General features: G+C 45.6%; 1 protein-coding gene across 5 annotated transcripts in view; it reads left to right on the plus strand.

Annotated features, from left to right (window-relative positions):
• Positions 1–26,878, plus strand: part of CALN1 (calneuron 1) — a 623,445-nt gene that overhangs the window by 74,843 nt on the left and 521,724 nt on the right. Inside the window, exon 1 of one of the 5 annotated variants that reach the window (XM_037731771.1) lies at positions 15,552–15,762. The exons of 3 other annotated variants lie outside the window; for them this stretch is intronic. The gene's annotated coding sequence lies outside the window, so the exon portion shown is untranslated. Of the gene's footprint in view, positions 1–15,551; positions 15,763–17,007; positions 17,244–26,878 lie in introns of those variants that run through there. One more of the 5 variants, XM_017509720.2, reaches the window with a different exon arrangement.

Here is a 26,878-nt window from a genome sequence, read left to right on the forward strand (position 1 = left end):
CTGCAACCTCTTCCTCCTGGTTCAAGCGACTCTCCTGCCTCAGCCTCTGGAGTGGCTGATTTCTTTCTCGTTTCATCTGTTCTTTGTTCATTTTTCCTTCTTCATGACTTTTTTGGTATTATTTTTTAAATATTGCATTTACTTCTCTATTGGCTTATTTGCTGTTTCTCTTTGTGCTCTGAGGTTTACAATGTGCACCTTCAAGTATAACAATCTGATCTCAAATGATATTATACTACTTACTTCATGGATTAGGTGACTACCTTTTAGTAGTATATTCCCATTTCCTTCCTCCCTTTGTGTGAGAGCTATCATATGTTTTACTTATACATGTCTTAGAAATCTCCTAAATGCATTGGATAATATTTTTGTCTTAAACAGTAAACTACCTTTTAAAGAAAGTTAAAAATGATGTCAAAACCTTTAATTTTTATTCACATATTTGCAATTCCCAGGCCTTATCATTCGTAAGTTTCTGTTGTCATTTACTTCAGCTTGATGGTATAAATTCTTGAATAGAGACAGAGTCTTTCTAAGCTGCCAAGGCTGGTCTTGAACTCCTGGTCTCAAGTGATCCTCCTGCCTTGGCCTCCCAAAGGGCTAGGATTACAGGCATGAACTACTGTGTCTGGCCTATAAATTCTTTTACTGTTTATCTGCAAAACTCTATTTCACCTTTATTTTTTTAAATTTATTATTTATTTATTTGAGATGGGATCTCACTTTGTCACCCAGGCTGGAGTGCAACGTCCACCTCCTGACCTCCCAAGGAATCCATCCGCCTCAGCCTTCCAGAGTGCTGGGATTGCAGGTGTGAGCCATCGCGCCCTATGACCATTACTTTCCATGGCAAAAACTGCAATTAATTTTGCAACAACCTAGTAGCATAGAAGCCAAAATTGCTCAGTTTTCTTTTTAGTGGACGTGTTCACTGCACTCAGAATTTAGTGGATAGCTATTTTCTTTTAGTGCACTAAAGATGATACCAATGATTGTAAGTTGTACTAGCTTTTATTATTTTTGTTGACAAGTCGTCTGTCAGGTGAATTGTTTCTTTGAAAGGTGTTTGTGTGTGTGAAGGAGAGGGGGCCTGGCTGCTTTTAATATTTTGTTAAATATTAAAAGGGGGTGGTGGCACATGCCTGTAATCCCAGCACTTTGGGAGGCCGAGGGGGGCGGATCACAAGGCCAGGAGATCGAGACCATCCTGGCAAACATGGTGATATCTCGTCTCTACTAAAAAACAAACAAACAAAAAATTAGCTGGGCCTGCTTGTGGCATGCCTATAGGTCCAGCTTACCTGGGAGACTGAGGCAGGGGAATTGCTTACACCCGGGAGGTGGAGATTCTGGTGAGCTGAGATCACTTTATTGCACTCCAGCCTGGCAATAGAGGGAGATTCCGTCTGAAAAACAAAGATGTCATGACGACTTTCATGTGGATTTCACTGCACATATCCTGCTTGGAGTTTATAGGACTCCCTGAATCTGTGGCTTTATGTCTTTATTGGTTTTGGAAAATTATCAGCCGACATTGCATCCACCCCACTCTTTCTCCCCTTTTCTCTGTGGACTTCAGTTACATGTTTGACTCGTCACCGTGCTCTGATTCTCTCTGACTCTCTTTTCTCTATTCCCGCCTTTTCTTCTCCTCACACATTAGCAGGAGATTTTTTACTGACCGATTTAAGGTTCACTGATCTCCTCCGCTGTGTCCAATTTGCTTTAAGCACATCTATTGAGTGCATTTTAATTATTTATTTTTTGGTTGGTTCCAGAATCACTATTTTATTCTGCGTTAACAATAAACAAATTTTGGCCGGGTGCTGTGGCTCACATCTGTAATCTCACACTTTGTGAGGCCAAGGTGGGTGGATTACATGAGGTCAGGGGTTCGAGACCAGCCTGGCCAACATGGTGAAACCCCGTCTCTACTAAAAATACGAAAAATTAGCTGGGTGTGGTGGCGGACCCCTGCAATCTCAGCTCCTCAGGAGGCTGAGGCAGGAGAATCACTTGAACTCGGGAGGCGGAGGTTGCAGTGAGCTGAGATGGCACCACTGCACTCCAGCCTGGGTGACAGAGGGAGACTTTGCCTCAAAAAATAAAATAAATAAATAAATAAATAAATAAAAAGTAAATGCACAAATTTTAACTGAATAGAGATCAAACTAAAGACTATATATGGGAGAATCAGGAGAGAATGTATGTGTGTGCATGGGAGAAACTAGTAAGAGTAGTACATCTTCATCCTTCAGTTGGGTGTTGCAATCGGAAAAGAAAATATTTTTTTAAAAAATCACTTATTTAGAAATATGGCTATAAATATCCAAATATGGATATAACTAACTAGTTGAAAGTGTAAATTATCTTTGGGAAAAAGGAATGAAGAGGAGGAAGGAGAGAACTCTGTTTTGCACAGTTGACCTTTTAGAACCGTTTGATGTTTATTTTTTAATTCCACTTCTGTGTAACAAATTGCCATTTGACCTTTAACAATTATAAATTACTTTGATAAAAAATAAAAGAAGAAAGAAATTAAAAATACATACATAGACTCTAGTTATTCACTGGTGAATTTCTTTATCTTGTCACTCATTTTCTTAAATATCTATTACAATGTTTTTTAATTGTACTTTAAGTTCTGGGGTACGTGTGCAGATCTTGTGGGATTGCTGCATAGGTACACACATGACATGCTGGTTTGCTGCCTCCATCCCCCCATCACCTACATCAGGCATTTCTCCCAGTGTTATCCCTCCCCAACCTCCCCACCCCCTGCTATCCCTCCCTAGCCCCCCACACCCCAACAGGCCCCAGTGTGTGGTGCTCCCCTCCCTGTGTCCATGTGCTCTCATTGTTCAACACTCACCTATGAGTGAGAACATGTGGTGTTTGGTTTTCTGTTCTTGTGTCAGTTTGCTGAGAATGATGGTTTCCAGATTCATCTATGTCCCTACAAGGACATAAACTCATCCTTTTTTGTGGCTGCATAGTATTCCATGGTGTATATATGCCACATTTTCTTTGTCTAGTCTATCACTGATGGGCATTTGGGTTGGTTCCACGTCTTTGCTATTGTAAACAGTGGCACAATAAACGTATGTGTGCATGTGTCTTTATGATAGAAAGATATATAATCCTTTGGGTATATACCCAGTAATGGGATTGCTGGGTCAAATGGAATTTCTATTTCTAGGTCCTTGAGGAATCACCACACTGTCTACCACAATGGTTGAACTAATTTACACTCCCACCAACAGTGTAAAAGTGTTCCTATTTCTCCACATCCTCTCCAGCATCTGTTGTCTCCAGATTTTTTAATGATCGCCATTCTAACTGGCGTGAGATGGTATCTCAATGTGGTTTTGATTTGCATTTCTCTAATGACCAGTGATGATGAGCATTTTTTCATATGTTTGTTGGCCTCATGTATGTCTTCTTTTGTAAAGTGTCTGTTCATATACTTGACCCACTTTTGAATGGGGTTGTTTGTTTTTTCTTGTAAATCTCCTTTAGTTCTTTGTAGATTCTGGGTATTAGCCCTTTGTCAGATGGGTAGATTGCAAAAATTTTTTCCCATTCTGTTAGTTGCCAGTTTACTCTGATGATTTTTTCTTTTGTCATGCAGAAACTCTTAAGTTTAATTAGATCCCATTTGTCTATTTTGGCTTTTGTTGTCAATCCTTTTGGTGTTTTAGTCATGAAGTCCTTGCCTACGCCTATGTCCTGAATGGTTGTGCCTAGGTTTTCTTCTAGGGTTTTTATGGTGTTAGGTCTTATGTTTAAATCGTTAATCCATCCGGAGTTAATTTTAGTGTAAGGTGTCAGGAAGGGGTCCAGTTTAAGCTTTGTGCACATGGCTAGCCAGTTTTCCCAACACCATTTATTAAACAGGGAATCCTTTCCCCATTGCTTGTTTTTGTCTGGTTTGTCAAAGATCAGATGGTTGTAGATGTGTGGTGTTACTTCTGAGGCCTCAGTTCTGTTCCATTGGTCTATATCTCTGTTTTGGTACCAGTACCATGCTGTTTTGATTACTGCAGCCTTGTAGTATAGTTTGAAGTCAGGTAGCATGATGCCTCCAGCCTTGTTCTTTTTGCTTAGGATTGTCTTGGCTATGTGGGCTCTCTTTTGATTTCACATGAAGTTTAAAGTGTTTTTTTTTTCTAGTTCTGTGAAGAAGGTCAGTGGTAGCTTGATGGGGATAGCATTGAATCTATAGATTACTTTGGGCAGTATGGTCATTTTCACAATATTGATTCTTCCTAACCATGAGCATGGAATGTTTTTCCATTTGTTTGTGTCCTCTCTTATTATTTCCTGAGCAGTGGCTTGTAGTTCTCCTTGAAGAGGTCCTTCACATCCCTTGTTAGTTGTATTCCTAGGCATTTTATTCTCTTTGCAGCAATTGTGAATGGGAATTCGATCATGATTTGGCTCTCTGTTTGTCTGTTATTGGTGGATAGGAATACTTGTGATTTCTGCATATTGATTTTGTATCCTGAGACTTTGCTGAAGTTGCTTATCAGCTTAAGGAGACTTTGGGCTGAGACAATGGGGTCTTCTAAATATACAATCCTGTCGTCTGCAAATAGAGACAATTTGACTTCCTCCTTTCCTAATTGAGTACTCTTTATTTCTTTTTCTTGCCTGACTGCTCCAGCTAGAACTTCCAGTACTATATTGAATAGGAGTGGTGAGAGAGGGCATCCTTGTCCAATGCCAGTTTTCAAAGGGAGTGCTTCCAGTTTTTGCCCATTCAGTATGATACTGGCTGTGGGTTTGTTGTAAATAACTTTTATTATTTTGAGATACTTTCCATTGATACCTAGTTTACCGAGAGTTTTTAGCATAAAGGTCTGTTGAATTTTGTCAAAGGCCTTCTCTGCATCTATTGAGATAATCATATGGTTTTTGTCTTTGGTTCTGTTTATGTGGTGAATTACGTTTATAGACTTGCGTATGTTGAACCAGCCTTTCATCCCCGGGATGAAGCCTACTTCATTGTGATGGATAAGCTTTTCGATGTGCTGTTGCGATCGGTTTGCCAGTATTTTATTGAAGATTTTTCATCGATATTCATCATGGATATAGGTCCAAAGTTTTCTTTTTTGATTGTGTCTCTGCCAGGTTTTGGTATCAGGATGATATTGGGCTCATCAAATGAGTTAGGGAGGATTCCCTCTTTTTGTATTTGGAATAGTTTCAGAAGGAATGGTACCAGCTCCTCTGTACATCTGGTAGAATTCGGCTGTGAACCCATCTGGACCTGGGTGCTTTTTGGTGGGTAGGATATTAATTGCTGCCTCAACCTCAGACCTTGTTATTGGTCTATTCAGGGATTCAGCTTTTTCCTGGTTTAGTCTTAGGAGAGTGTAAGTGTCCAGGAATTTATCTGTTTCTTCCAGATTTACTGGTTTATGTGCATAGAGTTGTTTGTAGTAATCTCTGATGGTAGTTTATATTTTTGTAGAATTGGTGGTTATATTCCCTTTATCATTTTTATTGCATCTATTTGATTCTTCTCTCTTTTCTTTTTTATTAGTCTGGCTAGCAGTCTATTTTGTTACTCTTCAAAAAACCAGCTCCTGCATTTATTGATTTTTTGAAGGGTTTTTTTGTGTCTCTATCTCCTTCAGATCTGCTCTGATCTTAGTTATTTCTTGTCTTCTGCTAGCTTTTGAATTTTTTTGATCTTGCTCCTCTAGCTCTTTCAATTTTGATGATAGGGTGTCAATTTTAGATCTTTCCGTGCTTCTCATGTGGGCATTTATTGCTATAAATTTCCCTCTAGACATTGGTATGAATGTGTCCCAGATATTCTGGTACGTTGTGTCTTCGTTCTCATTGGTTTTGAAGAACATCTTTATTTCTGCCTTCATTTCAGTGTTTATCCAGTCAACATTCAAGAGCCAGTTGTTCAGTTTCCATGTAGTTGTGTGGTTTTGAGTTAGTTTCTTAATCCTGAGTTCTAATTTGATTGCACTGTGGTCTGAGAGACTGTTTGCTATGATTTCCGTTCTTTTGCATTTGCTGAGGAGTGGTTTACCTTCAATTATGTGGTCAATTTTAGAGTAGGTGTGATGTGGTGCTGAGAAGAATGTATATTCTGTGGATTTGGGGTGGAGAGTTCTGTAAATGTCTATTAGGTCTGCTTGCTCCAGATCTGCGTTCAAGTCCTGGAAATCCTGCTGATTTTCTATCTCGTTGATCTGTCTAATATTGACAGTAGAGTGTTAAAGTCTCCCACTATTATTGTGTGGGAGTCTAAGTCTCTTTGTAGGTCATTAAGAACTTGCCTTATGTATCTGAGTGCTCCTGTATTGGATACATATTTATTTAGGATAGCTCTTCTTGTTGCATTGATCCTTTTTCCATTACGTAATGCCCTTCTTTGTCTCTTGCTCTTTGTTGGTTTAAAGTCCGTTTTATCAGAGCCTAGGATTGCAACCCCTGCTTTTTTTTTTTTTTTTTTTTTTCTCTCTCCATCTGCTTGGTAAATCTTCTTCCATCCCTTTATTTTGAGTCTATGTGAGTCTGCACATGAGATGGGTCTCCTGAACACAGCACACCAGTAGGTCTTGACTTTTTATCCATTTTGTCAGTCTGTTCAAAACGTCCACCAGATCTGTGCTGAGAACCCACAGTGCTGGCTGGAGCTGCTGCTCAGATCTGTGCTGGTAACTCGTGGCCTGTTTCAGCCTGGCGGGAATCTCCTGGGCTGTGGTTGCAAAGGCCGTGGGAGAAGTGCAGTATCTGAACAGAGTACCAGAGTGGAAAAGCCACCGACCTCCAGCCAGTTGCACTTCCCAGGTGAGGCAGTGCCCTGCCCTGCCTCGGTTTGCCCTCCTTGGTCTACACCCTCTGTCCAACCAGTCCCATTGAAATGAACCTGGTACCTCTGTTTTGTGTTGGTCTTGTGGGAACTGTGCTCCCAAGATGTTTTTAATTTGGCCATCTTGGCCCAGCCCACAATTGTTTTAATGTCTGTTTTATATAACTCCAGTATCTGGATTTCCTACGTTTTATGTCTGTTGTTTCTCTTTATTTTTTCTTCATTTGGTTCTTTTTCCAGATATGTCTGTTGATTTTTGATTAAATGCCACATACAGTGACTATACATTTGTTCTCTCTCCTCAGATTTACCTTTTCACTCAGGAGGCATTTAGGGTACGTACAGATCCTTTTCGGCTGATCAGTTATTGAGATGATTTAAGGCTGAACTTGATTCTCCACAGGCTTTTGGTTTGCCCTTAATCTTAATGCATGTAGGATTTCAAGAGCTCCAACTGAAACCCTGGGGTGTTTATCAGTGCGCCTCCTCCTAGGGAGGTTATAGACTCCAACTTCCCAGGAATTCTCCTTCATTTCTTAGCCTCTTACGTGCTGCTTCTTTCCTTTCTTCCTTTTCTTTCTATCCTTTCCTTTCTTCTCTCCTTCCCTCCTTCCTTTTTTTCTTTCTCTTTTTCTTTTCCTTCCTTCCTTCCTTTTTCTTTCTCTTTTTCTTTTTCTTTTCCTTCCTTCCTTTCTTTTTCTTTCTTTCTCTTTTTCTTCTCCTTCCTTCCTTTCTTTTCGTCCTTTCTTCTTTTTCTTTTCCCTCCCTGCCTCCTTCCTTCCTCTCCTTTCTTTTCTTTTTCTTTCTCTCCCTCCTTCCTTCCTCTTTCTATTTCTTTCTCTCTTCCTTTCCTTCTCTCTCTCTCTCTCTCTTTTTAACCCTTCACCATGTGCAGTTTCAAGTCAAGCGAATGAATGCCTTTAGGGAGACAGTGGAGAAGAGGGGTGCCTCCACTTTTCCAAGGTTTCCTTTTCTTTCTATGCCTGTGATACTCGGAGGACCCCTAAGATGTTACTTTCTTTAGGCATTGTGGTTCAGTGCTACTTGCAAATGAGCTAACATCTAAAAGGACAGCCCTCAGAGAACGCCAGCGTCATTCACACAAACGCCTTTCCCTCCCTGGTTTTCTGATCCTATTCTTGAAGTCATAACTTCCATTCCAGTTTTTTGGCTAACACATATTTCTGAGTTGTTTTTTGTTTTTCAGAGAAACCAAACAGATATTTACATTCTGACCTATTTCATTAGGAAAATAGCTTTCTCTTACTTTCATACAGAATATCCTAACTGAATATATAAGCCCTGGATGGGTGAGACCATTTTACCCTCTGAGAGTATTGGTTCCTTTTCCTTTTGTGATCTAGTGTTTTCTTCACCTCTGAAGCCAACCTTGACTTTTTTTTTTCCCTTTGTTAATATGTTGGGTTTTGTCTGGTCTGAATTTTAGAAAATTAAAAGATTATCAGCATACGTGTGAATGTAATCTTTTTTCATTAATAATCCTGTAACAGAATAAATCCTTAGTCATTTTCTTAAGGCAGTGACTATGTTATTCTTTTTGTGGGCCTATATCACATATTTATTGCTTTGAAATAAAGTTAATGCAAAACTTTTTTTTCATTAAAAAGAAGCTGATATAAAAATGCTTGATAGAACATTCATATGTGTTTGTATAGTATAATCGTTTATAATTATGTATAAACATAAATATATAATTATAGTACTCTTATTTATAGAAATGCCACATATTTATGTAATGTATAAATATATATATTTCTATAGTCATACATAAATTATTTTAATTGTATTAATATTTATATAAAAATATATAAACAGTGAATTATATAATATATATTATATTAATATAATGGCACATGTTATATATTATATGTACTATTATATTCATGCATAATATATATACTTATATATCATACATCCTATTATATAATATAATTATATTACATAATCATAATATACATGTATTATATAATATATACATATTATGTAATAATATATAAAATATACGTGTATTATATAATAGTCTATCATAATTTTATATACCATATAATATGTAGTATTACATAATGCATTATAAATATGTAAACATTTGTAATATATACTTAAATATTACATATTTATATTTTTATATATAAATATTTAACTTTGGTTCCATTTTTTGGCTGGCTAATATACGTTTTGAAAATTTTTTTTTAAAAGTAAAAAACCATTTATATTTAACTTATAAAAAGCTATTTAATAATAAACATATATAAAAATGTATAAATATTTATATACATAAATAAAATATATACATTTTATATATATATATATGTATTTATCCCCTCAATACTGGTTCTCCAGAGGTAGTTAACATAAAGCATTGGAATTACATTCTGTGCACATATATTATGTGTACATGGATTCCATATACAAAGTTTTCTTTTTCAAAAGTGGCGCCGTACATGCTATTTTGCCATTAACTTTTTTCATTTTACAACATATTTTTTGACATCTTTCTAAGTTAGTAAATCAAATTTTTTCTGGTTATTTATTGCTGCATAACAAAAATTCATCCCAAAACGCAGTTACTTAACACAATAATTTATGACTGCCCCTGTACTTCTGCGGATTGGGAATTCTGACAGCGCATGGTGGGGAGACTGGCCTCTCCCCACAGATTCTCCGGCCTCCTCTGGGAAGCCTCTCACAGCAGGGGCTGGAAAGCCTCTCTCTGTCTCCCTGGCTCTCTTTTCCTGTCCGAAATCTCTACTGCACTCCAGCCTGGACAACAGAGTGAGACTCTGTCTCAAAATAAATGAATAAATATATAAATGAAAAAACAATCGAACTTTCTTTACCTTTAGGCTCCTGCGAAGCTGCTGAATGAGGCACAGTGTCTTTAAGACAGGTCGAAGTTCTCTCGGGCATGCGGTTAGATGTGTCTGAGGCCTTAACAAAGGATCGGACAGCCCCATCCTGAGTTCATCTTTCCCAGAGACCAGACTTTACTGCCCTAGATTTGAAAGATTTTGCCTGGAGACACCACAATGAGAAACAGTAGTCCATTCCCACCCAGCAGACCCGGGTTCCTTGCTATTCCATCTCAATTCTACTAAAACACCCGAATAGCTTCTTCTTCAATTAATCTCTCCCGGCTTATCTTTTCTCACCTGCATCTGGAAAAATCCAGCTGGCATCTTCTATTTTTCCACTTGGAAATCACCTTAGTCGGATCCATGAGGTCATCAGGTGTCCTTGCCATTGATTTGTTGTTGTTGTTTTTAGATGGAGTCTCACTCTGTGTCCCAGGCTGGAGTGCAGTGGCATGATCTTGGCTCACTGCAACCTCCACCTCTTGGGTTCCGGAAATTCTCCTGCTTCAGCCTCCTGAGTAGCTGGGATTACAGGCGTGTGCCACCCTGCCTGGCTAATTTTTTGTATTTTTAGTAGAGACGGGATTTTTCCATGTTGCCCAGGCTGGTCTCAAACCCCTGACCTCAAGTGATCCGCCCGCGTTGGCCTCCCGAAGTGCTGGGATTACAGGCGTGAGCCACCTCGCCCAGGAGACCAGTGGTCATATAGTTACAGGCAGCAATTTTGCTAAGTGTTCTGCTGGGACCTCACTCAGGCATTCTTTCCTCCAGCTTCCAATAAGCACTCTCTGTGCCCTTCATGCTTCCTCCAAGTTTCCCAAAGGTCCTTGCAACCTCCATTCATAGTCTTTCGAGGCAGGTGTAGCTTCTTCTCATTGCTGAACCCCAAATCCAGCATTTTAAGTTTTTGTTACAGTAGCAGTCTCCTTCCAGACACCAAATTTTGTTCCTGTTATGAATGACTGCAAAACAAACCACTGCAAAACCCCTACCACACAGTGGGGACTATGTGTGGTGAAGAATTTAGTGCGTCCTGGATTCCATACGTTGATGGAATATGTGAAACATTTTACCCTCCAACATATATTTACCCAAATGATTTTTTTTTCTACTTCTACCTATTTCTATTCAGAGTGCGATGAATCTTTTCATCACCCTCTGCCGTTGGGTGTCTTGGGCACTGGAAGTAGATGTATTTACTGCTGGTAAAATAAGACAAGATAAAGGAAGGGGATATTTACTGGAGAATCATCACAAGGTAGCACTTGTCTCGGTGTCTGGTTTGTGTAACTCTGAATCCCAAAGCCAGAGGCAGGTGGCAGAAGGAAGTTGAAATTGACTCCTCGCTGTTTCCTAGAGGGCTTTACTATTCTAGGTTAGAAGGAGAACGTATGCTAAATTCAGCTACAAATGCCGCCAAGGCGAAGTCCCTCCTGTTCATTTCGTTCTGTGTTGATTTTAGCCTCCATTCCGTTACTTGGTAAACGATTTTCTTTGGTGTTTTCGTAGGAAGGAGCTGACACATTTTTGCCACATATATCAAATAAAAGTTGAAGCAAAAGTGCCAGGGCCTGTAAACCTGCAACCACCTTAACGTGGAAGTCTCAAAATGCTCATGGCCAGTGAGGACCAAGAAACTGCCGAAGTCTGCCATCCAGCCCTCCGGTTCTTTGTGTGTGTGTGCGTGTGTGTGTGTGTGTGTGTGTGTGTGTGTGTGTGTGTTGAGACAGGGTTTCGCCCTTTCACCCAAGCTGGAATGCAGTGGTGACCACAGCTCTCTGTAATCTTGAACTCCTGGGCTCAAAAGTTCCTCCACCTTAGCCTCCTGAGTAGCTAGGACTACAGGCACATGCCACCACACCTGGCTAATTTGCAAATCATTTTTTATAAACATGGGGTCTTCCTATGTTGCCCAGGCTGGTCTCAAACTCCTGACCTCACGTAATCCTACCACCTGGAACTTCCCAAGTATTGGGATTACAAGTGTGAGCCACTGCCTAGCCTTCTCTAGCTCTGAGTATTGCTGAGCTTAGTATCCTAAGGCAAAAGATCCTTGATTTTTTTTCCTTTTCCTCCCAAGGTAAGGTCTTTGGTATGTGTTAACTATTCAGGTGTAACAACAGCCAGCATGTACTGAACGCTCACTTTATGCCTGCACACAAGTTAACTGAGTGCACTGCTGTTTCACATAATCTCATTCAATTTTCTCAACAACCTTATGGAATAGATACTCTAATTATCCCCATTTTACAGACGAGGGCAGTGAGATTTAGAGAGAACAAACAACGTGCCCAAATTCATGCAGGCAGGAAGGGAGGGCAGAATGAGAGCTTTGGACAGATGTTTCCCACTCTGGTTATGTGGGAGGCCTCTACATTTTACCAGGAACTGTGTGTGTGTTATCCACACTTACCAAGGCATTTGTTTGTTTGTGACTGAGTCCTGCTCTGTTGCCCAGACTGGAATGCAGTGGCGCGATCTCGGCTCACTGAAACTTCTTTCTCCCAGGTTCAAGCAATTCTCCTGCCTCAGCCTCCAGAGTAGCTGGGGCTGAGGCAGGAGAATTACAGGCACCTGCCACCATGCCCAGCTATTTTTTGTATTTTTAGTAGACACAGGGTTTCACCATGTTGGCCAGGCTGGTCTCAAAACTCCTGACCTCAAGTGATCTGCCTGCCTTGGACTCCCAAAGTGCTGGGATTACAGTCTTCAGCTACTGTGCCTGGCCCTACCAAGGCATTTTAGTGACCTAGTTGTCATTTAGAAAGTGACAAAATAATTGCTTACAGAGGCAACAGATTGTTAGACAATGCAGCATTCATCCCAATTAAGGGATGAGAGGGAAAGGTCTTATGGAGACCCTGTCAACTCTATTCATCTGCCTGCAACCCACTGTGGAAACCCCTGTAAGTATAATACTTTCTGTACTAGTCTATTTTCACATTGCTGGTAAAGATATACCTGAGACTGGGCAATTTACAAAAGAAAGAGATTTAATGGACTCATAGTTCCACATGGCTGGGGAGGCCTCACAATCATGGTGGAAGGCAAAAGGCACACCTTACATGGCAGCAGACAGGAGACAGAGTGAGAGAGCCAAGTGAAAGGGGTTTCCCCTTATAAAACCGTCAGATCTGGAGAGACTTATTCACTACCACGAAAACCGTGTGGGAGAAACTGCCCCCATGATTCAATTACCTCCCGCCAGGCCCCTCCCACAACATGTGGGAATTATGGGAGTACAATTCAGGATGTGACTTGGGAGGGGACACAGAGCCAAACCATCTCGGCTTCTATGCACACGTCTGAACTAGGTACAGAAAGCTCAGCCAGTGGCTCAAGCATGTCATGTTATTGAATGGAACTGGGGCTGCTCACCCAGTGCGGTAAGACCAGCTATCCACATCAAGGTTTTGCAGCAGAAGAAAGGAAGGCATTTATTTGCAGGGCAGCAAGCAAGGAGAATTGGGCAGCTCATGCTTAAGTCCCAACTACCCAGTTGGCTTACAGGGAAGGATTTTTAAAGTTGGGAGGCAGAGGCCACAGGCAAAGCCACAAATCAGTACAGGAAGGCTCTACATTTAGTTTGATTTAAAAAACCAGACATCTGGAAGCAGAGGCCCCCATAGGCTCACATTGGGACTAGTAATCCCAATACTTAGGAAGGTGGGATGGGAGGATTAATTGAGGCCAGGAGTTTGAGACCAGCCTGGACAACATAGGGAGATTCGATCTCTACAAATGTCATAGGTGAGTTCAAAGCTTTTCTGATCTGTGATTGGTTAAGGAGGTGAAGCTTTGTCTAAAAATATGGGGTCTGCAGAAAAGAATGTTCACTCTGGCCTGTAGGTGTGGCTTCCTCCAGACCCCTCAGGAAGAAATTTAGAACAAGAACCACAGTTAGAGGTTAGCTCCCAGTTTCCCCTTATCTGAGGTCTGTGTGCTAATTGATCAGTTTAATGGGGTCCAGGTTTCTGGAAAACTCAAGGACGTACACTAAGATGTTTTGTTTAGATTCTATAGGGAATAATATGGTTTGACTGTGTCCCCACTCACATCTCATCTTGACTTGTAGCTCCCATGATTCCCACTTAGGGATAGGGGTGGGGATCCCCACAAGTCCCTAAGTCATGAGAGGTAACTGAATCACGGGTGCAGGTTGCCCCCATACTATTCTCGTGGTAGTGAGTAAGTCTCACAAATCTGCTGGTTTTATCCATGGGAGCTCCCCTGCACATCCTCTCTTGCCTGCCACCATGTAAGACGTGCCTTTGCTTCTCCTTTACCTTCGGCCATGATTGTGAGCCCTCCCCAGCCATGTGGAACTGAGTCCATTAAACCTCTTTCCTTTGTAAATTACCCAGTGTTGGGTATGTCTTTATTAGCAGCATGAGAACAGACTGATACAGGAAACAAAAACTTTCCTGAATCTAACTTTCTTGGCTATTGTTTTAAGCTACAGTTACCTTCTTGCTTATCAAGTTGCTGGTTTACTTCTCAGGGCTAGCTAGGTGCCTGGAATTTCTTTGAAGGAACTCCAGATTTTTCTGTGTTTTCATGCTGGGGTAGGGGAGGGGTACCCTGTAAGTCCCTAAGAGTGGTGCCTGTTACCTCTCAGTTATGAGATTGCTAGGGAACATATGATCCAGCAATCCCATTGCTGAGTGTATACCCCAAGGAAAAGACAGTAGTGTATTGAACAGGTATCTGCACTCTGATGTTTGTTGCAGCACTGCTTACAAGAGTTAAGATTTGGAAGCAACCCAGCTGTCCATCAACAGATAAGTGGATTAAGAAAACGTGGTACGAGTACACAACGGAGCACTATTCAGCCATAAAAAAGAATGAGATCCAGTCATTTGTCACTACGTGGATGGAAGTGGAGATCGTTACGTTATGTAAAATAAGGCAGGCACAGAAGGACAAATATCACATGTTTTCACTTATTTATGGGGTCTAAAAATCAAAACAATTTTGTAATCCCAGCACTTTGGGAGGTTGAGGTGGATGGATCTTGAGGTCAGGAGTTCGAGACCAGCCTGGCTAACAAGGTGAAACCCCATCTCTACTAAAAATGCAAAGAATTAGCCTGGCGTGCTGGTGCGTGCCTGTAATCCTAGCTACTCAAGAGGCTGAGGCAGGAGAATCACTTGAACCTGGGGAATGGAGATTGCAGGGAGCTGAGATTGTGCCAATGCACTGCAGCTGGGGCAATAGAGTGAGACTGTCTCAAAAAAAAAAAAAATCAAACAATTGAACTCATGGACATAGAGAGCCTATGGCGGGAAAGGGTGAGGGGCGTTGGGTGGGCGGTGAGGGGGATGGGTAGGTAGGGATGGTTAATCGGTGAAAAGTCAGAATGAATAAGATCTATTTGGTAGCACAACAGGGTGACTATAGTCAATAATAACTCATGTATTTTACAATAACCTAAAGAGTGTAATTGGATTGTTTGTAACTCGAAGGATAAATGCTTGAGGGGATGAATACCCTGTTCTCCATGATGCACCTATTTCACGTTCCATGCCTGTATCAAAACTTCTCGTGTACCGCACAAGCATGTACGCCTACCATGTACCTACGAGAGTAACAAATAAAAAAATTAAAAAAGATTACTAGAGATGTAGGGTCCACACAAGATAGTAATAATACAGGTTCGCAAATGGTACATGCCAAAGGCGTGTCACCCACGAGTGCTTCAGGGACTGTGAAGCCACGCCCAGGTGACAGGCCAGAAGGTACACACACACACACACACACACGACCCTGATTGTGCTGCTGGCTGGCAGAAAAATCATGCCCAAACTTTCCTGGCAGTTGAACCAGACAGTGGAGAGGTGATTGCTGAGCTGTTTGGAGGAGCCGCTTACAGCAGCATTGGCTGCTTTTGTTCCTGATTGGTGTGAGCATTTTCACATGTATCTTTTCTCTGGTTCTGGAATCAGAGGCATCTGAGCTGGTGAGCAGTCATTCTGCCTCCAAGAGGGTACAAGAAACTGGGGACCCGGGAAAGGAGGGTGCTGTGAGGAAGGACTAGCCTGCTTCAGCCAGGTTTGTTGTTCCTTCTTTATTGGCACAGCCTTGGGGGCAGCAGAAAGGGACTGGCAAGCGTCTAATCTGCCTACGGGACAGTCTGAGACCCACCTTGCTGCTTTGATTCTTTCTCTTGCCAAGACAAACCTTGGTTGCGCTGTGTACTCCGTCAGCCCCTGGGAGGCAGACAGGTGGGGACTGGGAAAGGCGACTGCTGACTCCGAGCAAATGCATTGCCCTTGAGACCCGGGGCCGGGAGAGAGGGGGCTGCCTGGGCGGAGAACCAGCAGAGGTCGGCTCGTGGGCAGGCTGCGGACGGTCTGCGAATCTGTAGCTCACACCTGTGCCCAAGCGCCCTCTCCCTCCCATCAGATCCATCCTGTGACCTTGGGAGAAGTGGGGGCCCCGCCACGTGTTCTGAGGCCCTGGAGGGGGGATCCGTGGTGGGTGGGCGATGCCCCGCGGCATTGGTGCCTCCCTGGACGTTGCCGGGGCGGTCACGCGGCACCCCCCACCCCCCGCAGTTCGGGCCATCGGCCCCTCCGCCCTGGCGCCCTGCCTTCCCCTGGTCTCAGGTGTGACCGTGGCCCTGGGACGTGGGCACCGGGATAAAGTAGCGAAGGCGACTGGCGCGGGGCGAGCTGCCTTGTGCCGACGAGCAGCAGTTTGCGGAGTTAACGTGGGCAGCGTCTTCGGGAAGGGAAGGAAGGAGCGCCGTCTGCCCAGCGCCCGCCCGCCCCCCGCGGGCTGCCTGTGTGTGCCGTGCATGTGCGCGCGAGTGTGTGCGTGTGTGTGTGCGCGCGAGTGTGAGTGCGCGCGCGCCGAGGCGTTCCTCAGGTTGCGCTGCCTGGAAACCGAGGGAGCCATTGGAGAGGCGGAGGGTGGGGGTGGGGGCTCCCCGACCCTCGGAGGAGCCGGGGCGCAGGCTGCCGAGGCGAGCCTAGAACCTGGGTCCGGAGCGCGAGCGCGGGCGCGGGCGGAGGGGGACGTAGCCGCCAGGGAGGAGGAGCCGGGAGGAGGCCGGAGCTGCATGGAGTTTCTGGGGCGCGCAACTCCGGCAGGGCCTTGGCCACTGCGCTCCGGGGCGCAGCGCGGCAGCCGCGCACATGGGCTGAGCCCGCGCGGCCGGCGGCAGCGGGAGGGGTAGAGGAGCGCGCGGGGCGGGGTGCGGGGTGCAGGGCACGCGTCCCCAGGCGGGAGCGGAGGACACAGACAGGGAGGCTCGCGCCCAGACCGCGCTCCGAGTCGGCGAGGGGCTAGTGCCGGTCCCGGCGCGCGCGTGGGGAGCGGCCCGGGGGCGCCGAGGGAGCCGGCGGTGGCAGCGAAGATGCCGGCGCGAGGACGCGGCTGCCGGCGGGGGGTGTGAGCGAGACGCTGAGCGCTGCCGGCGCGGCGCCTCCATTCCGCACCGCCCCCTCCCTGCCGGCCTCGGAGGAAGCCCCCCGCGCGGTGCGGAGGCGCGTCGGCTGCCGGGCTGCGGGGCCCCGGCGCAGCGTGAGGTGAGTGCGGCCGCCCGCTCCCCGCCCCGCGCGCGACCTCCCCTCCCTCTTCCCGTGGTCCTCGCCCCTCTCCCGGGCGCCCAAACCCCCGGGCTGTCGCGGGCCCCCGTGCTCGGAGTGGGCGGGCGATCCGCGGACGGCGCCTCCCGGACCTGTTGGCTCCGGCACCGTTCCCTCCCGGCGGCTGCGGCGGCCCGGACCCCCTGCCCTCGGTGGAGCTGCCTCCTGGCCGCCGGCCTGGGGGTGTGGGGTGGGGAAGGGCCGCGGCTCACTTGGGTGTCCCGGCACCGTGCGCGCCGGAGGCTGCCAGCCGTTCCTCTGCCCCCAGGCGCCGGTGGCCACCAGGCTGCGCGCGCCCGGGCGGTGGGGAGGAAGGAAAGGGGACCCGGAGCCGCACCGCAGCCCAGGTGGGAGCGCCCGGCGGCAGCCAGGTCTCCTCGGGAAGCCGGAGGGAGTCATGGCGATCGGGGGAGGCGGGAGGCAGGGTTCACTCCCTCTCTAACCCCGGCGCCGACTGCTCGCCTTCCTGGGCGCACGCTCCTGGCTGCCACCCGCCCGGGTCCGGGGGCGCCGGGGTGCAAGGGGTAACCGGAGAGGCCTCTGCAGTCCGGCTGGGACCCAGTCCCCGAGCCCCCAGCAGCCGGACGGGTCTGGCGCCTGGGCAGGGGTGGCCTGCGTCTTCCGCGGGCAGTCTGGGTTTACTTGGGTGCCCAGTCTCCCCGGACTAGCTCAACGCGGAGTGAACTTCCCAAGACTTGGTCCGAGGGCGCCCAGGCAGCAGGTAGTTCTGGGCCGGCTTCAGGGCGAGGGCGAACGGGGGACGCAGCGTTCCGACGGGCCGGGGGCGCGGAGGGCATCGGCTTCGTCGTAGCCTCGGGCCACGTGCGCCCGGGCCGCCACCCCACCGCGGCTTCCCACTGCTCTTTTTTCTTGGACGAGGCTTGTGTGAGGAAGGCGCCTTTCTTCCATTTGGGTCGAAGCCCTTAGCTCCCGGGTGAAGCGGTGCCTGCAGTTCCCTGGGTGCCAAGACTGGGGCGCCAGCCGTCCCCAGGCCCTGAGCCGGCTTTCTGGGGGAAAAAAAAAAAAAGACTTTCTTGGGCTCAGGGAATAGCAGCTTAGCGCCGGCTGCATGTGGCTGGGAAGTCTGTTTAGTGTTGATAATAACTACATTCTAGAGTGCCCCACAGTAACCTCTGCGACAGAGTTGAGATGACCTTCTCAGAAAGAATGGGTAGATTTCTGCGCTGCTGGTGTGCAGACAAACGCAACATTTGTGCACATGTGAGAACTCATGAGCTCCTAGGATTTTCAGGTTCTGCTTCTTTAACTGCTGACTTTTGCTCAAAAAGGGAAATTATTTTTCAATTCAGGCATCAGAGCTTTTGGAAAGGAATTTAAAGCCATTTGGTGTGAAATTGTCTTGAGGCTAGAACAGGACGTGTTTTCATAGGCGCCCGATTCCAGCTCTCCTCCCTGGCTTGTTGGTGGTTTTATTTCATTTTTGTGGGGTGGGAGGAGGTGTTGGAAGAAGAATGTGGAGGCTCGATTTTTATCTGCCACCTGTGTGTACTGATGCCCAGGTGTCCTCTCAGACCTCTCAGCCTTGCAGTTCTGTCACCACGCCCAGTTTAGGATTCATTCCTGGGCTCCAGGAGCTGCATAACTTTGCTGGTTCCTCAGGCAATCGGTGGGGTCCCCGGCCAAAGCCCCAAGCATGCCCTGAGCCGTGTTTCCCCAGCGGCCTGCCCTGGTGGAAGCCCCGTGGAGGGCTCTGTTTGAGTTCACTGCAGACGTGTGGGTGTTCATGGCAGGAGCTGCGTGGAGCTGTTTACTGAGAAGCTGTTCTACGACAGTGAAGTTGGTTACTGGGTGTATCTAAGTGGAGTAATGAAAACAAAGCTCTTTGGAAATCCAATCCTCACGATATGTTTTTGGCAGAGAGCTAAATCCTCTTAGAATTGTTCACCAAGATGTCACCTTTCCCTGAACTCTGAAAGCAACTATTGCCAGTAACCAGGCCTTCAGCTAGGGTGCAGGATAAGGGCTTTTTAGAAAGGAAATAATTTAATTCAGCTGGTTCTGCTGAGAAACGGACGGGCAAGACTTGACGGGTACACAGGACGCCCTTTCCTCTGTAAGGGGAGGGGGTGGGACAGGGCCGGGGGTGGATGACAGCTGTTCTTTTGTTGAGTTTTACATTTATCTCCCCAGTGGGTGGCTTCTGATTCCTCCTTAAATATTGGGCAGGGCTGGGGTCCCTTTTAGAAATGCCTTTTTCATAGCCAGTGGCCTCGGGAGGGTCACCAGCAGGGGAGGGGATCTGTGGCTGGCCCCTCCTCCTGTTGGGGCGTGTGCCCCGGTGTCTTTGACCACATTCTTGTACTGACAACCATGCAGTGCCCGCCGGGTGTCAGAAGGGGGCACTAGTTCTCATCACGAGAAAAATTCTGAGTGATGGAACTTTGGACGTTTAAAGCCTTTGAGGGCCCCTTAATTCAGATTTCTGAGGTCCTACTTGTGTCCCAGAGCCTTTCACACCTGTGAGCTCATGTCATGAGTATAAAAATGGGTATTCCTCATTTTTCCTGTTTGGAAATGGATGCTAAGGGAGGTGAAATAACTTTTTTCCTGGGGCTGTGTCGCCTGCAGCACAGAAGCAGGGTAACGATTGGGTGCTGACGGGCTGGGTTTCCACCGCTTCCTTGTGACAGGAAGAGCATTTTGGGAACTTTTGACCTGCAGTGACTTGCTCAGAGTCAGGCACAAGAGTGGGTGCCCCGTCTGTGTTCGTTGAGTGAATCTAGGTCAGCATCTCATTCCTCACTCCTGGTAAGGAAACCGAGGCACAAGAGGAGCTGTGTCTTGTGCGGTTGGTCTGCGGAGGAAGGAGAATCCTACACCAAAGCTTTCTCTTCTCAAGTGTGCCTGTGCCGGCTTGAGCCCAGACTGGTTTGAAGTTTGATGATAAGCTTTTTTCTTTTTTCTTTTTTGCATATCCCCTTTCTGTACCCATGTTGATGTAGGATGGATGGCACCTTAGCCCCTCACTTGGGGCTTCCATTGGTGTAGTCAGAGTGTCTGAAATGTCCTTCCATGATTGAGAACTGTTAAGCAGCGCGACCAGCAACAGCCTCTGATGCTTGTGAAAACAGTGTGAGTTCTGACTCTTAAGCCATGAAACCATCCTTCAGGATTAGCAGAGCGTTGGCAGATTCCTCAGAACCCTCGGTTTGAGGGTAATTCCAAATGTGGTTCAAAAGGAGGAAAAGGGAAATGCCACTGTCGCATCCAACCTGTGGTTTTTCAATGTGAATTATGTTTTTAATCATTTAACGTTCAGCTAACATTAATTCAGTGTCTGCTATGTAGTACGGATGGAGAGATGAAGATGACACAGTGCCTGTCATCAAAAAATTCACAGATTAGTGGGGAGGGCAGACCACGTGTTCGGGCTGCACATGTGTGAGCAGAGATGGATGGTAGCTAGGCAAGGGTGGAGGTGATGTCTGAGCTGAGTTTAAAGAATGATTAGGACGTAGTTAGTTTTTAATGGCTCTGCCGGTGCAGAGGAATGGGTGGGATAAGGCTTAAACACACATGGAGAATATGAGGAAGCAGCTGCTAATTTGGAGTTCTTGGTGCTTAAAGGTTGATACAGGGAAGTACAAAAGAAGAGACCAGAATGACAAATGGGGGCCTTTGGTCAGGACCAGGGGCTCAGCATTTCTCCATTAGGGTGGCATGGTCTGATTTGGCTTGAGACTTTGTGGTGAGTGGATTTGGCACTGGGAAGACTGGAAACGCGGATACCAGGGAGGAAGGTGGCTCTGAAGGCCAGGCTAGGCCAGGCCGATGAGGCCACGGCGGGGAGGATGGAGAAGACGGGATGAATTTGGCCAACAGGAGAATTGTCAGTTAGGATCCTTGGGTTGCAAGCAACAGAAGCTTAAGTCTGGTAACAATGTCAACAAAGATTGCATTAGAAATATTGATGGAAACTCACAGAATTAAGAGCATCCCTGAAGAACCAGGCAGGGAACAGACAGGAATTAGGCAGTCCAGGGGATTTCAGTGGCAGGAATTGACTTATGGTCCCTCACAGGGGATGCTATGGGAGTAAATGACATCCAACCTTTTCTATTATTATTGAGGTAGGAGGTGGGACTCCACACTGGAGGTGGGGCTCAGGCACTGGACCAAATTGAGGACCAGCTAAAACAGGGCTGGGGCCGAAGCAGCTTTCCGTAAGACACACCCACCGTGCACCATGTCAGTTTACCATTGCCATGGCAACAACTGGAAGTTATGGCCCCTTTCCAAGGCAATGACCCAACCACCTGGAAGTTACTACCCTATTTCTGTAAATTTCTGCATAAACTGTCCTTAATTTGCATGCAACTAAAAGTGGGTATAAATATGCCTACAGCACAGCTGCTGGGCTGCCACCCTGGACACACTGCCTAGGGAGTAGCCCTGTTCCACCAGAAGGAGCGTCTCTGCTGCTGTTTGCTGCTGCTTCAATGACAGTTGCTGTCTACCATTCACAGTAGCATAGACACGGAGTCATCCTAAATGCCCATCAATGATAGACTGGATAAAGAAAATGTGGTACATGTACACCATGGAATACTATGCAGCCGTAAAAAGGAATGTAATCATGTCGTTTGCAGGGACATGGATGGAGCTGGAGGCCATCATCCTTAGCAAACACAGGAACTGAAAACCAAATACTGCATGTTCTCATTTATAAGTGGGAGCTAAGTGATGAGAACATAGGGACATGTGGATACACACACACTCACACACCAGGGCCTGTTGGGTGGTGGAGGTTGTTAGGAGGGAGAGCATCAGGAAGAATAGCCAGTGGATGCTGGGCTTAATACCTGGGTGATGGGATGATCCGTGCAGAAAACCACCATGGTACACATTTACCTCGGTAGCAAAACGGACCTGCACATCCTACACATGTACCCCTGAACTTAAAAGTTGGAAGAAACAATACAGTGAATTAGTAAGTAAGTAAATAGATATTCTGTGACGATTAAAAAACAAAGTTGTTGTCTCACACCCCTGGCTGGCCCTTGAATTCCTTCCTGGGCAAAGCCAAGAACCCTCCCAGGTTAAGCCCCAGTTGTGGGGCTCACCTGCCCTCCATCATTATTATTGTATTATTCTGCTGCATTCAGGGTGCTCAGAGGCCATGTCCGACTGTGGCATAGTTTTGGGTCCTTGTATCTAGGGGCAGTTTTCTGAAAAGTCACTGGGATCGGGAGAGATTGTTTTCTGAAGGGATACTGGAATGATTCTGCTAAAAGACAGTGACAGCAATGTTGGGCTTGTCTTCCATAGAAGACAGAATTGACAGGACTTATTAATTGGTGTGGGAGTGGGTTTCTGGTTTAGGTAACAGGGTGGAGAAGCAAAATTGAAGTCTGAACAAGACCAAGTAACTGGTTTGCTTTCCCACCGGCAGTGCCGTGGGCAGCTCTCCATGACCAGGCTATCGGAGAGGGTGACAATCTATTTTAAAAAGTCTCATTAAGGGACTGTGCTGCTGTGAATAAGACCTATTTAAGCAGGTTACTTTATCTCATGCACCACAAATCTGGATTCTTTGAAGATGCTTTCATTCATGCAAGCAGTATGTACTGAGCATGTTTGGTTCAGGTGCTGGGAAAATGATGAGTTAGGCAGAGATGGTACTCTTATTGTCTAGTGGTGTAAGACACAATAAAAAATATAAAAATAAAGTTGGAGGATATAATTGAGACAGATGCAATGGCTACGTCAGATTGGATGGCAAGAAAGGTTTCATTGTTTTTTTTTGTTTTGTTTTGTTTTTGTGACAGTCTTGCTCTGTTGCCCAGGCTGCCAGGCTGGAGTACAGTGGTGTGATCTTGACTCACTGCAACCTCTGCCTCCTGGGTTCAGGTGATTCTCCTGCCTCAGCCTCCTGGGTAGCTGGGATTACAGGCATGCACAACCATGCCCAGCTAATTTTTCTTTTGTTTTTCTCTTTTTTTGAGACGGAGCCTTGGTTTGTCATCCAGGCTGGAGTGCAGTGGCATGATCTTGGCTCACTACAACCTCCACCTCCCAGGTTCAAGCAATTCTCCTGCCTTAACCTCCCGAGTAGCAGGGATTACAGGCGCCTGCCACCACACCCAGCTGATTTTTGTATTTTTAGTAGAGATGGGGTTTCATCATGTTGACTAGGCTGGTCTTGAACTCTTGACCTCAGGTGATCCCCCCATCTTGGCCTCCTGAAGTGCTAGGATTACAGGCGTGGGCCACCCAACCTGGCCTCATTTTTGTATTTGTAATAGAGACAGGACTTCTGCATGTTGACCAGGCTGGTCTCGAACTCCTGACCTCAAGTGATCCACCTGCCTTGGCCTCCCGAACTGCTGGGATTACAGGCATGAGCCACCGTGCCCAACCAAGAAAGGTCTCACTGATGAGCTATAATTAGGCTGACACCAGAATGACATGACGGGATAATGGGGGGGAAATAACTGCAGAAGGACTTCCAGGGCGTGGGGAAAGCCAGTGCAAAAGCTTCAAAGCGGGAAGGAGCTGGCTCATTGGAGGAGAAGGAAGGAAGCTAGTGTGGCAGGAGAGGAGCTTGGAGGTGGGGGCTAGCTCGTATGGGCCACGCCGTGGAGTTTGGGTTTGATACCAAGTTCAGTAGCAGTGGCTGAAGGGTTTTAAATGGGTGAGTGATGTCACTTTGTTAGTCTGTATTTCCCAGAGATCATCCTATATCCAGCTGTCCATTCTACCAGCACTACCTCGGTACAAAAAAGTGAGTATCCATCAGAGTGTGAAATAAAATGTAGTGTTTAAGAGTAGCAGATGGAGAGAAAATGCTTTGGTGGCCTTAATTTGGTGATTAATTGAGGATATAAACAAAACTGCAATCATAATATGATTTGTGAGTTTATGGTTTTGCAAATGAGCACACATTTCTTTCATAGTCAGGAAAAGATTTGTTTTAAAATGTAGACACCGGGCCAGGCACTGTGGCTCAAGTTTAACCCCAGCACTTTGGGAGGCTGAGATGGGTGGATCACCTGAGGTCAGGAGATCAAGACCAGCCTGGCCAACATGGTGAAAGCCCGTCTCTACTGAAAATACAAAAAATTAGCCAGTCGTGGTGGTGGACGCCTGTAATCCCGGCTCCTTGGGTGGCTGAGACAGGAGAACCACTTGAATCCGGGAGACGTGGGTTTCAGTGAACCAAGAATGTGACACTGCACTCCAGCCTGGGTGACAGAGCGAGACTGTGTCTCAAAAAAATAAATAAATGAATAAAATGTAGACACCAGTGATCACCAATGCCTTGAATAGAGTGTCGGAGACTATATCTATTAAACACTTTCTTCCTGCCATCTTATTTTGGAAATTTTAATCTAAAAAACCCATGGTCCTGGCTGGGACAGAAGAGGGTGCTCACTGTGTTAGTCTGTTCTCACGCTGCTAATAAAGACATGCCTGAGACTGGGGAATTTATAGAGGAAACAGGTTTAATGGACTCACAGTATCACATGGCTGGGGAGGTCTCACAATCATGGTGGAAGTTGAAGGAAGAGCAAGGGGATGTCTTCCATGGCAGCAGGCAAGAGAGCTTATGCAGGGAACTGCCGTTTATAAAACCGTGTGATCTCATGAGACTTATTCACTACCATGAGAGCAGTATGGGGGAAGCCGCTCCATGATTCAGTTATCTCCACCTGGCCCGCCCTTGACACTTGGGAATTACTGTAATTCAAGGTGAGATTTGGGTGGGGACACAGCCAAATCATATCACTTATTTTGACCAAGTGCCCAATGAGTGGCTCCGTTTTATGCTTAAGACATTTTTTAGTGATGAAAGTAAACATTGTTTTTTAAAAAATTAAAAGCTATACGGAAATGTTACATTGAAAATGGAAGGTACCTTACTTCACTCTCATTCCCAATACGATTAACATTTCAAGTACATATGTTGTTAGATTTTTTTTTAACCTATGGATTTCAAATACATGCATCTAAATTTTGTTGAATTTGGGATATTGCTGTAAGAATACCATGCTTCTAAATTACTCTCCAAATTCCTTGTAGAAGTTGAAACCAAGAAGACTTTTTCTCTCCCTTTGAAACAAACTACTAGGAAATTTGAACATATAACTTAACTAAGAAAAACTGAACCTTGCCTTTTTAGTATTCAGAGTGTTACTGAAGCATAATTTATACTTATGAAGAATAGAGAAATTATTCATTAAAAGCTCATTTCTGAACATTTAAACATTATTGCTTTGGTATTGGATCGCAAAAGTTTGTATCATGATTACAAATCATTTGTACTTTTTTAGGAACAAAAGTTAGGCAACAGGAAAACTTAGAAGTACAGATCAGACAGCTTGGCTAATGATTTTGGTGTCATATTTGTTACAACTGAATATTATTCTTTGGAAACAGGAAAAGACAAACATTCACTGACGTGTTTATTTATTTACTTATTTATTTTTGTGACGGAGTCTTGCTCTGTCGCCTAGGCTGGAGTGCAGTGGCACGGTCTTGGCTTACCTCAACCTCCGCCTCCCAGGTTCAAGTGATTCTCCTGCCTCAGCCTCCCAAGTAGCTGAGATTACAGGTGTGTGCCACCATGCCCGGCTAATTTTTTGTATTTTTAGTAGAGACAGGGTTTCACCACACTGGCCAGGCTGGTCTTGAACTCCTGACCTCAAATGATTCTCTCCTACCTTGACCTCCGAAAGCGCTGGGATTACAGGTGTGAGTCACCACGCCCGGCATCAGTAAAGTGTGACTCAGAACCGCTGATGTGTTCTGAAGAGCTGGGCATCCACAGGAAGCCCAAGTCGACCCTCATCCTACACACTGGGCTTGGGAGTTTAAGTGTCAGGAATTAACTGCCACAGATTGTCTCAATATGACTGATTAGTGTTGGGTTGGACTCTCATTATGTGATTCGGCAGAATTACTACCTTAAAAAAATCATTGATTCAACATATCCTTTTGTGCTGAAGAGAAGAATGAGTATGTGTTTAGAAGACATTGACTGCAAAGTAATAGAACCATGGAATGTAAAGGAGAGGAGGAACTGGTTAGTTCATTTTACAGATGGGAGACTCAGTCAGAGAGATTGAGTGACATGTCTGCTGCCAAACAGAGTTCATGTCACACCCCAGAGCCCGTTCCCCTACACACCGCCGTGGCCCCGTGTTATTGGAAACCGAATTTATTTTCATAAACCCAAGAATTAGGGAAATGCTCCAAACCTCATGAAAACCAGGAGGGTTTTTGAGCTGTTCATTCATTCTGTAAAGTGTAATCTGTTTTGCGTACTGATAACAGGCCTAATTACTGTGTAAACATTTTTATAGCCTGGTAAGAAAACCTCAAACATCTGTACTGAACACTGATGTGGCGTCTCAGCCCCCGGCATTCCTGCCGCTGGTTCGGAAAACCAGTTGCTTGTGTTTTTAATGTGATCCGTGGGTGATGATTCATTTTGTACGCGTACACGTAAACATACTCCATCTCAGCAGGAAGTGACACATCGTAGCGGCAAAATAGCTTAGCACTTTGTTCGTGTCATCTGCTTTATTTCTCCCATTCTGCAGATGGAGAAA

Source organism: Cebus imitator, unplaced genomic scaffold (genome assembly GCF_001604975.1).
Source record: "Cebus imitator isolate Cc_AM_T3 unplaced genomic scaffold, Cebus_imitator-1.0 Scaffold419, whole genome shotgun sequence".
In the NCBI taxonomy this organism is placed as follows: Eukaryota; Metazoa; Chordata; class Mammalia; order Primates; family Cebidae; genus Cebus; species Cebus imitator.